We start from the raw sequence: 13,349 nt of genomic DNA, 5'->3' as shown, positions 1-13,349 counted from the left end.
GGTGTAAATCCCTTTTAAGATATATTAAATACAATAGATTTCACAAGCACAGCACAGGCGCTGTGCAGGCAAAACCTAAAAATGAGCAAGAGGAAGATGCCTAGGGACAAACAAATATAATGACAATGTCAATGCAAAACCGCTGGGTGGTACTACGCTTGACTCTTTCCTGGGCAGTTGGTGTAATTTCTCAGGAAATTGACCTGGCAGAGAGGTGTTTATCTTTAAATCTGGGAGAGGGGCTTAGTAGGCTGGCAGTTCCCCATTCTCATACTTCCAATGAGGCTTCCTCGGGTAACCATGGCTTGTTGTCTATTGTGGATATTGAACGAGCTCATCCACATCTAATATTAGTTTGCATGGCATCCTTGACCCTATGAACATAAGTGTTTGTGAACCTCCTGCTAAAAGGAAGTGAAAAACAAGCATTGGAAATGCAATAGGTCTCGGATTTATTTGAGTATGAGCTAAAGGCATTGTAAATGGCAATGTCTTTTCGCCATGTGTTATGGAGTGTATGCATGTGGTGTGTAGTGGAATTATGTGGGTTGGATTTGAATTGTAGCAATGGTGGTATGCTGCGCTTTAGATGAATATGTTTAAAAGTAAAGTGTGCCATACTGCGATTGCTACAATAGTTAATTGTGGATGCGTTAACAATTGATGTGTGTACTGATGGCTGGTGGTGTGTGTGCCTGTAGAAATTGTGCACTGATGGCTGGTGGTGTGTGTGCCTGGTGGAAGCCTGCACTGCCGGCTGGAGGTGTGTGTGCCTGGTGGCAGCGTGCACTGACAACTTGTGGTGTGTGTGCCTGGTGAAAGCGTGCACAGACGGCTGGTGGTGTGTGTGCCTGGTGACAGCGTGCAATGATGGCTGGTGTTGTATGTGCCTGGTGAAAGCGTGAACTGACGGCTGGTGGTGTGTGTGTTTTCCTGGTGAAAGCGTGCAGTGACGGCTGGTGTTGTGTGTGCCAGTTGAAAGTGTGCACCGACGGCTGGTGGTGTGTGTTTGTGCCTGGTGAAAGTGTGGTGGTGAGTGTGTGGTGGTGAGTGTGTGTTTGTGTGTGGTGGTGTGTGTGTGTGTGGTGTGTGTGTGTGGTGTTGTGTGTGTGGTGTGTGGGGTCTTATGTATGTAGTGTTATGTGTGTTTTGTTGTGTGTGTGGTGTGTGGTGTGTGTGTGTGGTGTTGTGTGTGTGTGTGTGGTGTTGTGTGTGTGTGTGTGGTGTGTGTGTGGTGTCTGTGTGTGTGTGGTGTGTGTGTGTGTGTGTGTGTGTGTGGTGTGTGTGTGGTGTTGTTATGTAGGCGTATGCCGGCACAAGCATGAGTATGTGCTTTTAAAAAGAGCTGCACGGCGGCTAAAGGTCTCCTATTCAACGCACGAGTGCTGCGTAGGCGAGCCCTAAAAAGCATCCTTTGGTTGGAGATTAACGTACCCTTGTTTAACCTCCGAAAAGTCTTCAGACCATAGCACCTTATTATGTAGTGTTATGTGTGTGGTGTGTGTGTGTGTGTGGTGTGTGTGTGTATGTGGTGTGTGTGTGTGTGTGTGGTGTGTGTGTGTGTGTTTGGTGTGTGTCTGTGTGGTGTTGTGTGATCCTCTGTGAGACACCGGGGTCTGTCGTCTGGAATGGAAGCTTTGGTCAGATGGTGGAGCATGGAAATGTTGCGCCCCTTTGAAAGAGCTGGCAGGTGATTGGGGTTCCATGTACCAGGTCTTTTAGGTGCCTAGAACAACGTCACAGTGAAAGCACTGGACTTCACTGGGACCAAAGCACGTCATTTGTGCTCACCCTGCACACACACACACACTGCTCACCCTACACACTTACACACTGCTGGCCCTGGACACTCACATACTGCTCACCCTACACACTCATACACTGCTCACCCTACACATTCACACACTGCTCACCCTACACATTCACACAATGTTCACCCTGCACACTCACACAACGTTCACCCTGCACACACACAACGTTCACCCTGCACACTCACACAACGTTCACCCTGCACACTCACACAACGTTCACCCTGCACACTCACACGTTTACCCTGCACACTCACACACTGCTCACCCTACACACACACACTGCTCACCCTACACGCCCACACACTGCTCACCCTGCACACTGACACTGCTCACCCTGCACACTCACACACTGCTCACCCTACACACTCGCACACTGTTGGCCCTGGACACCCACACACTGCCCACCCTGCATACTCACAAACTGCTCACCCAGCACACTAACATATTGCTCACCCTACACTCACACCCTGCACACACACACTGCTCACCCTACACACTCACACACTGCTCACCCTGCATGCTCACACACTGCTCACCCTGCCCGCTCACACACTGCTCACTCTGCACACTGCTCACCCTACACGCTCACATACTGCTGGCCCTGGACACCCACACACTGCTCACCCAGCACACTAACATACTGCTCACCCTGTACACTCACACACTGCTCACCCTACACACTCACACACTGCTCACCCTGCACACTAACACAACGTTCACCCTGCACACACACACTGTTCACCCTGCACTCACACACTGCTCACCCTGCACACTCACACACTGCTCACCCTACACACTGCTCACCCTGCACACTAACACTGCTCATCCTGCACACTCACACACTGCTCACCCTGCACACTCGCACACTGCTCACCCTACACACTGCTCAGCTTGCACTCACACACTGCTCACCCTACATACTGCTCATCCTGCACACTCACACACTGCTCACCCTACACACTCACACACTGCTCACCCTACACACTCACACACTGCTCACCCTGCACGCTCACACACTGCCTGCCTAGCTGCAGAAATAGAAAGAACCCAGCGTGAGTCTTCGGAGGACCGGTCACTGTTGTGAGAGCGCGGCGGCCATAGCGAAACAGCAATTTTCCGACACCTGCAGAAATTCTGCGGGAAACGCAGCTTTGTCTTTATAATTTTAATACATGAAAGTATACATAACAGGTAGCAGCATATTATCACCCCATAATGCCCTCCTGTGGATGTGAAGACGGCCAGTCACCAAGACAAAAGTACTCATTTATCATATGGAGTTAATGTGTTTTAATCAATCGTATCTAGTGTTCAGATGGGAGGGAGAGACGTTTTCCTCGCACCGCTGCCTTTACTGTGGCACACAAACTCACCTCGCCTGGTCGTGCAGAAGGACATTTAGAATTTTTGATGTCCACAAAATGCTGTTTGGGTATTGCCTCAATGTAGCAGCGCCATGAAGCGATTTTATCACATTATAGCAAACCAAGTATATTAATGTGCACATAAGCATGAAAAGCGCAGTTATGAGATGTCCGTAAAAAACAGTCTTGTATGTGAGGTGCAAAACGAGACGCAGGGTGCGAGAACCTTACAAATGTGAACAAGCGATCGCGAATGCGATCCTATTGTAAAAAACAACAAAAACGCCCGCGAGTGGTGCGCGCGCGCCACTGCGAGCATATGTCTTTAATTATCGCGGTCGTGACGGCTGCGATAATTGAAGACATATGGTCTCTGGTGCGCGTAACAGACACCAATAGGCCATGGGCAGAGCTACGCGACCGCCCATGGCCTATTGCGTGTTCTGTTTTAAAAGTACACTCACGCAAAGGCCAATGAAAATGGACCTAGGAAATAACACGCACTCCATTAAAATATATACACTGAAGAATAAAGTAATTAAAATCGGTGGTCCATAATTTACTAGTTTTGGCAATCAAGGATCCTTTACTCTCCAGGGGTGCACAAAATTCCTGCATCCCAAGCAGACATTGATTGTCTTGGTAATGGGGCAAACATGTTAGTGGGGGAAATGTGAAAGTGACATTTTTCGCATTAACAGGCGACTTTCTGGTTATAGGAGGTGTTGTCCCTTTCTATACTTAATAAGTCGGTGGCGACATAGAATAAATACAAATCGTGCACTATAAGCAAAAGCAAAGGCTTTCATAGGCATTTTCTAAAAGCTTGTGTATCACAAAAGGCAGGGAAGGGGGAGGGCGGGGGGCGGGGTGCAGAATTTTCCAGTCTTCTTTCATGACTTGTATAAGAAATAATGTTGCAAATTTTGGAAGCCATACCCCTGCAAAATCCCATGATGCTGTCACAAAAAAGTCAACCTGAGCCCCAAGTTCAAGTACATTGTGAATTTGGCGAAACAGCAACAGGTAACAGAAGTCAGACCGCCTAGAGACCCTTTAGCACAAAAACCAGCCAGTCAGTCAAGAGGGTGACAAAATTCCAGGACATTGTTGCCCTGGCACTCCAGTAGGTAAAGAAAATCCAAAACCATTGCACAATGTTTATGCGCCTGACAAGTTAATCAGTACCCAGAATTGAAGGGATGCGTGTCTTGATGGGGGTCAACTGCACCACCGCACCATCACAGATCAATGGAGTTGGGCCATTGCCCCAGCAGCTTCGCAGTTAAGGTACAATAGGTTTGACATTAATAACAAAGTAACTGCAAATGCGGATTGCCTAACCAGGCCTTGGACTGGCTAGTCCCAGATGACAGTAAAGCAACAACTATGTAGGGAATAAGGATGTAGACACAAAAAACTGTGTTTTATTGCCGCTGCAGATTTCAGTTCTCTGTATATTTCTGCCTACGTAGTAGTTTGGACGACAGTTTCTCAGAAGACCAAAGCTGGTTGGAAGCTAAAGGTCAACAAAAATAAGGCCTGATATGTACAGAGAAGCTGCATTCAAGAAATAGACGGGGTTACTTTAAGGAACATGGCCTGTACAAATTGGGAGTCTTTTTCCTGAAAGATCTGAGAAGCCACGCTAATTTACGTCAACAAAAACTGTTTTCTGAGTGAGTCTGCAACAGGGTGTGGTGTGCTGCTGGGTGAGGGCACCTAGGCCTCGACGGGGCGCCTGTGGATAGCGCGGGGGCAGGCTGCGCAGCAGCAATCATGGACACCAGAGCCAGTGGTCACGGTCGGAAGTGACGCCTCATGCGGTCGCCACCCCTTTTATTAACTCCCCGCAGGCCACGCCTGGCCTGCGGATGTAGGGATGCGTGCGTGTGAATAACTAGACTGCAAACATTACATCCCTATCTAACTTAGTCCTCTTGAATGTCCTTTCAGTCCAAATACGTTGACGCCCACGGGCCCGCGGGCGCCCGGGGTCTTATGAACAGGCATAGTCTTTTAGTTTCTGGCTCGGGCATGGATTTGGCCGTTGATGGTATCGCTGGGAGCCAGTGCGCCCCTCTCGGCTGGACGGACCCTGACTTCCAGGGTCTGTCTCGCGAAGGGAAGAGGGAGTGATGTCTTGGGTTTCACCGGATGGGCAGGTGGTAGGCGCCTCGGCATCATCTTCAATTTCGTCCGTGGTTTGGGATGTTGGCTGGTGGATGATGGTCTCCGCGTGGTGTTCTGGCGGGACCTACTTGAACCATGATGTATTCCGGATACTTTCTCCATCCCCTTTCGAGATGTTATCATTGAGCCATTGGTTGCTGTTACTGTCCAGGCGCCAGGTTCATAACGCATCTGGAATTTCCCTCCTTGGTGTCGGTTTCGCAGGATGACCGTCGCCCCAGGCCTGAGCCGTCTGGTGGTGGCTCGGCGGCGTCTGCTCGCCTCTTGGTTTTGCCTCCGTCTTCGTTCTTGCGTTCCGTCTGCGTCAAGGGGGAATGACGACCATTCCGGTGTGGTCGGGAGGAGGTCTTGCCGCGGTCCTTGGAGCATCAGAGCCCACCAGCTCCGTTGGGTCGTGCAATGGGGGGTGCTCCGTTATTCCCTCAGGAACTCATACAGCCGGTGTTCTGGGTCTGCTTGCTCTACTGTGGATATTCGGAACATCTTGTTCAACGTACGCATAAATCTTTCTACATCCCCGTTTGCCTGGGGCCATTGAGGGGTGATGCGTCGATGAGTGATCCCACATTTCTGGAGAAATGTGGCGAATTCTTCTGCCCCTTGGGATGGGGGACCGTTGTCACTGCGGATTTCTTGCGGGAATCCAAACATCGCGAATGTTTTCTCTAGGACAGGCCCTACGTGGCTGAACGCCGTCGATGCAATTGGCTCTACCACTGGGTATTTCGAGTAGGTGTCCACGATGACAAGTGTGTGTCGACCCCCTGGGAAGCTACAGAAGTCCATGCTGATCTTTGACCATGGTACAGTGCAGGCTTCTTCGGTGATGACCGGTAAGGGCTTCTCCGGACCCCCTGTCATTTGGCAAAGTATGCACTGCCTGACACACTCCTCCACCATTTCTTTCAACTCCGGGAACCATACCTTCTCTCTCATTCGGGACTTCATTTTGACAACACCTTGGTGTCCTCCGTGAGCTAATTGGACAGCTCGATGCTTGAGGCTTTGCGGGATCACTAGCCGAGGCCCTCTCATCAGGACGCCATCCCCTGTGGCGCTCAGCTCGTGGCGGACCCGCCACATCTTTGTGAGCAGCTCCCGATCTTCCAGGGTCCAGCCATTCGCTTGTCGCAGGTAGTCGGTCCAGGAGCCTTCTTGTACCGCCCTGACGGTGTTGGCGTATACAGCATAGGTGGCTGCCGCTTCCTTCACATCCTCTAGAGACATGCGCTGGGGGCACGAGGTGAGGGCTACCCAGTGTGCAAACTCTTTGCAGCCATCGTCGTCTTCTTGTTGGTCCGCTGGAGCCGAGTGTTTTGAGAGGAAATGGGCTGGGTTCTTGGATCTTGGGCGGTATGTGACCTCCATTTCATAGGGTTGTAGTTGGACGGCCCATCGTTCGATTCGTGGTGGTGGATGGGGTGCCGTCCCCCTGAAAAGAGGAACCAGTGGCTGGTGGTCTGTCACCATGGTGAATGGTTGCCCTCTGAGGTAGAGGTGGAAATGTTTACAGGCCCACTTGATGGCGAGCGCCTCGTGCTCTATCTGTGCATATCTGGCTTCTGTCGGGGTGAGGGCCTTGCTGGCAAAGGCTAGTGCGGCCCACTGGCCTGGTTTCTGCTCTTGTGTTAGTACCGCTCCTAGCCCGACTGGGCTCGCGTCCACCAGTACCTCTGTTGGTTTGGCCGGGTCAAAGTATGCTAGCATAGCATTCTCCAGGAGTGCCTCCTTGATGCTTTAGAAGGCCTCTTCTTCGTTCGGACCCCACTGCCAGACAGTTTCCGTCTTGGTGAGGGCACGAATCGGTTCGCTCTGGGTGGCGAGGCCGGGTATGAATCGCCCACAGTATGTAGCCATACCCAGGAAGCTTCTTACCTCCGTCGGCGTGGTAGGGGCAGGGTGTTTTTAATAGCCTGTGATTTCCGGGGGTCGACTTGGATGCCATCTTGGTAGAACACGTACCCGAAGAATTCCAGGGAAGGTTGGAAGAACTGGCACTTGTCCCGATGGAGTGTCGCCCCATAGGCGTTGAGGCGTTTCAGGGTTTCCCGGAGGTGTTTGTAGTGCTCCGCTGCGGTGGCAGAGTGGATGAGTATGTCGTCACTCACGTTGAGCACTCCGGCCAACCCTGACAGTAGTTACCTGATGGTGTTCTGGAACACTTTTGCCACGGAGGATATGCCGAAGTTCAGCCTCCTATACCTTCGGAGACCCAGGTGTGTGCTGAAAGTTGTGATAAAGCGGCTCTCCTCCGCCAGAGGTAGTTGGTGGTACCCGCCGTTCAGGTCGATCTTCGAGAACCATTTTGATCCGTTGACATCCGCGATAATGTCATCCATCGTGGGAGTTATATGGCGTTCTCTATTTATTGCCCTGTTGGGTAGGCGCATATCTATGCAGAGACGGATGGCTCCTGGCTGTTTGGGCTTCTCCGCGATGACCATCGGGGATACCCATGGGGTGGATCCGGATACCTTCTCGATGACCCCTTGCTCTTCTAGCTTCTCCAGCTCCTGTTCAACAAGTGGTCGCAGGTGAAAAGGGATCCGTCGATGTCCCAGGGCAACTGGGCTCACTGATTTGTCTATGTGTAGTTTTATGGGCTCGCACTTTATGCAGCCTAGACCTTTGAACAGTCTGGGAAACTGTGCTAGGAGTTCTTCTACCTGATGTGTTCTGATCCTCCTGGCAAACGCAATCAGCTTCAGGTCTTCGGCCGTGTGACTGCTCAGGAGGGTATCGGCCTCTCTGTCAAATACGTGGATGGTGGCAGTTACCTCGAGGTCATCCGCCTTAATGGGCACCAACATCTTTCCTTTTAGCGGCAGAGGTGTGTCTGACCCGTAGGCGTATATCCTGGTCTTGGACGGGACTAATGGCGGGCGAGGGCGTAGCTTTCGGTAATGCTGTAGGCCCATGACATTGACTGTGGCCCCAGTGACGATGACTACCTTGACATCTGTTCCGGCTACCTGGACTACGCATGTCAGCTGGGGCCTACGCCGTTGTTTCAGTTCTTTCGCAAAGGACACTATGTATGCCTCCTCGTCATCGTCGTCGGACGAATCTTCGACTGTTGGCAAGTATCTCACGGGTTTCTTCGGTGCGTTATCCGGTGTTTCAGTGTCTGTGATCGACAATTGTTGGACTGCTCTCGCAGGTGGTCTCTGCCCACGGAAGTTCCTGGCATTGTTGCGCCGTCTGCATACAGCCGCAAAATGGTTGGGGATGCCACAGTTTGTGCAGGTCTTCCCTAGGGCTGGGCAATCCTTTGCCACATGAGGCTTGTAGCCACAGTACCCACACTTCGTCCTGGGTGTCTCCGCTCTGGGCCTTCGGAATTGGTTGCTTCTTTGTTTCGTTCTCACGGCATCCGCCCTCTCTGTCTTGATGGTTTCCACTTTTCCTTGGGGCTTGGTCAGCGCCTGGTCCATGGCTGTGGCTCTTGCATCTGATAGGTCGTGCGATCTGGCGAGTATCAGGATGTCCTCCAACGTGATACCTGGTTTCCTTAGAATGAGGCCACGTAGCGTCTTGTCCCGGCACCCTTGGATGAGCTGCCTCCTAATCGCCTGTGGCTGGTCTATGTCTGTGCACGTGCTGGCTAGTTCTCTGACGCGGGCGTAGAAGGTGTCCATGGTTTCTCCTTCTCTCTGGTGTGCCTGACCTAGCTTGAAGACCTCGAAATCTGGGTTTAGCTGCGGGTCAAAGTGGTTATTGAGCGCAGTTACTGCGGCATCGAAGTCATCTGCTGGCCCTGTGTTAGGGAGATGTTTAAACAGCTTAGATATTTCGTCCCCAGCATAGTGAAGGAGGAGGGACCTCTTAACCGTTGTATCCGTTTCTCTAGTCGTGCTGAAGTAATTGTCCAGCCGTTCTATCCAGATTTTCCATCTGGGGGCCGCCGTTGCAGGGTTTTCTAGCTTGCTGAAGGGGGGTAGGACCCCAGACGCTGCGTGCTGAAAGGGAATGCAGACCGTCGTGGCAGCCTCGTCGTCTGCCATGTCGGCTGGTTGCGGCGGGGTCTGACCAGCAGTACTGTCTCTCTGGGTGGGCCTTGTGTCGTGGGGGGGGGGGCGTGGTGTCGGCGTTCACACCCGTTCGCGGGCTACCCTGGCGTTGGAGGAACTTATCCTTCCACCCCCTCTCCTTACTGTACGCTTGTATTTGGCACGGCTTATTTCCTCCTTCTCTCCCCTTTCCTTTTGACCATATTTTTTTTTTTATTTAATGCGATTTTATATAGCGCATACTTTACCCAAAGGTGTCAGAGCGCTTTACATAAGAGCCAGTTGCAAAACATAAGGACATAGGATTACATGCGTTACATAAAAGATACAAACAGAAAAAATTACACATGTACAAGTTGTAAAGTCACACAAGGAAGAGATACAAACAGAAAGAAAAATTGCAAATGTACAAGTAGTAAAGTAACTCAAGGAAGAGATACAAATGGATATACTCTAAGAGTCACATAGGAATGGTAGAGATTACAAAGGTCTACTGCATATACTTGTGGTTAGAGTTATCTCTATATACATATATATACACATAGTAGATTTTCTCAGGTCAGGACCCAAAATAAAATTAAAGAATTTTTTTTTTTTTTTTAACAGGAGAGCAGAGTTCCATTAAGTGGGGTCAGAGGGGGACGCAGTCACAGTACGAAGGGAGGGTGGGAGGGATACAAGGGTATGGAGAAAAGGCAAAACAGAAAAGGGAAGAAACATTTGTGGATCGTCAAGGGAGAAACGAGGGAAAAGGGTAAAGGACGAGGGAATGGACAAGATGGCGGGTCAGGGTCCAGAGAAAAGCAGCTCTGAGCCGCTGACATCGCTGGGACACACGTGGGCCTGTCTGCGCCCGGCGTGGCCAAAGAGGCCAGGCTGTGCCACCCCCCTTGGTATACGGTCTTTGTACCTGGGTATCAGAAAAGCAGTGAGACACTTATGACTATCTAACTATTTTGTTCCTGCTCACCAAAATACTGGTGAAGTTCTGCATTCTGTAGTAAGGAGGACTTGAAACCGGCAGGTGTCAACAGCAAGTTATTTTAACTTTTTTTTTTCTAGGAGTGGTTTAACAATTTTTATAATACTTTGTAGGTCCAAATAGTTCAGCTAAATCGGGTTTGCTTTTAATAATTGTGCAACAGTAGAGAAAGCGCTGGATAGCAGAGGGGTAAAAATTACTATTCCCACTCCAACGAGTGCAACAGTAGGAAAAGCGCTGGATCCCAAAATAATAAAAAATACAACCATCAACATTTTTATTAAATTTAATTTTCCAATATTAACATAATTAATATATAAATTCAAATATATTATTAACAAAGATAATTTAAAAAAATACCCAATGTTTAACACTATAATTCACAACACACACCTACAATTTATCACACACTTACAGTTAATAATTAGTAATTATTTAATGAAGATTAATGTATTATTATTTATTAATCAATCAATAAAAAAATAATTACTTACCACCTTTCACACCATTTACACATATTAACACCAAAACACACACCTAAAATTGATTACAGAATAACAATTAATAATTACTAATTATTTGATGGTCATTAACTTAAAAGTATTTAATATTAACCAATTTTTTTCATTAATGACCACCCTTCACACAATTTACCATGTGATGGTGGCACGGTCACTCCGGGCCTCCTCAGGCGTTCTCGCGGGGTGGTGAGGCATCCGGGAAGCAGCAGGCCGGAGTATCCAGGTGTGTGGGCAATGGGAACCCACAGGAGGGCAGTTCCAGTCCCCAGGCTCTTCAGGAGGCCACAGCAGCCTTGAAAACGGGTGTTTTTTTGTTTGGCAATGTCCTCCGCGACTCAGCCGAGATGCGTGGGGTTTCAGTGACGTACTGCGCGACGTCCTCCGAGGAACGCCAGCCTTGGCGGGGAGACTGCCGCTGAGCCGCCGGTGATGTAGCAGGCACGCAGTGGTGGCAGGTAGGCGGGCAGCCATGGGTGGGGAGCGGCAGTCGGCAGGGAGGCACGGGCAGCAGGCCGGTGCGCCGCGGTGCCACGTGGGAGGGTCAGACGCTCCACACGGTGCTTCAGGGCACGGGCGAGGGTTGGGCCCCCTCCGCTCGTCGCCAATGTTGTTTGCTCCTAGGCGAGGGCACCTAGGCCTCGACGGGGCGCCTGTGGATAGCGCGGGGGCAGGCTGCGCAGCAGCAATCATGGACACCAGAGCTAATGGTCACGGTCGGAAGTGACGCCTCGTGCGGTCGCCACCCCTTTTATTAACTCCCCGCGGGCCACGTCTGGCCTGCGGATGTAGGGGTGCGTGCGTGTGAACAACTAGACTGCAAACATTACATAGGGGTTGTATATTCCCTTCATAAGGTTTGCCAGCTAATAGAAATAGTCTTGTGGAATTGAGGGAGACTTGCTCTAGCAGATATTCACTCAGCCATTGCCCAGTGTACTTTGCAGATTAATGTAATAGTAATTCTGAACAGTTATTAACACGTAGTAAATTAACCTCAATCTTTCTGCAGCCCGCAGTGAAAGCTGGGTTCCATGTTATGGCGACCTGCATGACCATGGTAGTTCAAATGTAAACAACTAACAGCGTGAAAATAGCGAGACACGAGGGCTTATCAAAATGTCAATTTCCAATAAATTACTGAAAATATCAAGACAAGGGCCAGTGCAATAAACTATTTATTGTGTTTTATATTTCTCTAAGTTTGGTCCGAGATAATCCGCCCATTTTTTTTTTATTACTCAGCGGGTTAATGCATCTACCGCAGAGATCCGTCTCCACCAAGAAGATTACAAGGTTGGACCAGGTAAGATAATTCGGGATCTATAGGCGCTGGCTATATAGATCTGCGTGTAACCTACAGGACACACGAGGGAGTCCCTGCGAGGCAGGCGAGGCTCCACTTCCCACCTCTGTCGGTAAAATGAAAACAAAACATGCATTTGGTCAGGTTCCACAAACGTTATTAAAAAGGCAAGGATGCGTAAGCAGCATGCACACGTTATATTCTTTTTGCAGCGTGCACAGAGCTACCACGCCTAACAACTCTGCATACAAGCTGATAAGACGTCATCTTGAGGCGTGTCCGCTTCAAGAGAAGCGCAAGTGTCTTTAAAGTGGAATACTAGGGGAATGCACTGTTTAGGTGTAACCAAAAGGTCACAAGGGCCGCCATTTTTTATTTATTTTGTCGTTGTTTTAGGTATAGCACGGTAGGCTGGGACACCAAGGAGGAACCAGTCTACCAATTGTTTGCAAACCTAGTGAGCCAAATCATGCTTTTAGCTTTCCAAGCTCAGCAACGTGGATAACCCAGCTGGGTTTTTATATATTACTGAAGACACAATTAAGAGTGTGTTCTTCCAGGCAGGGGCCTGGCATGTCATATCCGGGCATCTCTTAAGAATACTGATCACCCAAGGAATACTAATATTACGCAGTAATGAGGGTGCTTTCAAGACACAGGTAGGCATGGACATCTGCCCGGACATCTCTAGCTGCCCATATCTGGGGGAAGTAGCCCACAGAATCCAGAGATCCTGGATCAGACGGGAGTAGTTCACAGAGCCTGGGGCTTACCTGAAGCTGTTCAAGGTATCTATGAGCAGTTCATACCAGGCCAGACTTCTCAAGCCAGCTCTCGCCAGGTGTGAGAAGCCCATCCAACCCGCAGATCTCAGCCTGCCCGAAGTCAGGCCTGTGTAGCTCCTTCATTCCAGAGGCCTCAAGCATAATGAGTTCACTCGATTTTTCTTTACAATTATAGAATTCAGAAAAAGGCCTAATTAGCAGGGGATTGTTGTAGGTACAAACCCGGATATGTGTCGCGCATGAAGGATACAAAACGCAAGTAATCTACGTGTCATGAGCAGAGCATGTGACCTAGAAGTAATTATGCGGATGTAGACAGAGAAAATCAAAAGAAGTGCGCTGGATCTAACCACCGGGCGACCAATTCTGCCTTCATTCCC

Source organism: Lissotriton vulgaris, chromosome 3_2 (genome assembly GCF_964263255.1).
Source record: "Lissotriton vulgaris chromosome 3_2, aLisVul1.2, whole genome shotgun sequence".
Lineage (NCBI taxonomy): Eukaryota > Metazoa > Chordata > Amphibia > Caudata > Salamandridae > Lissotriton > Lissotriton vulgaris.
Note: the sequence above shows the minus strand (reverse complement) of the source record.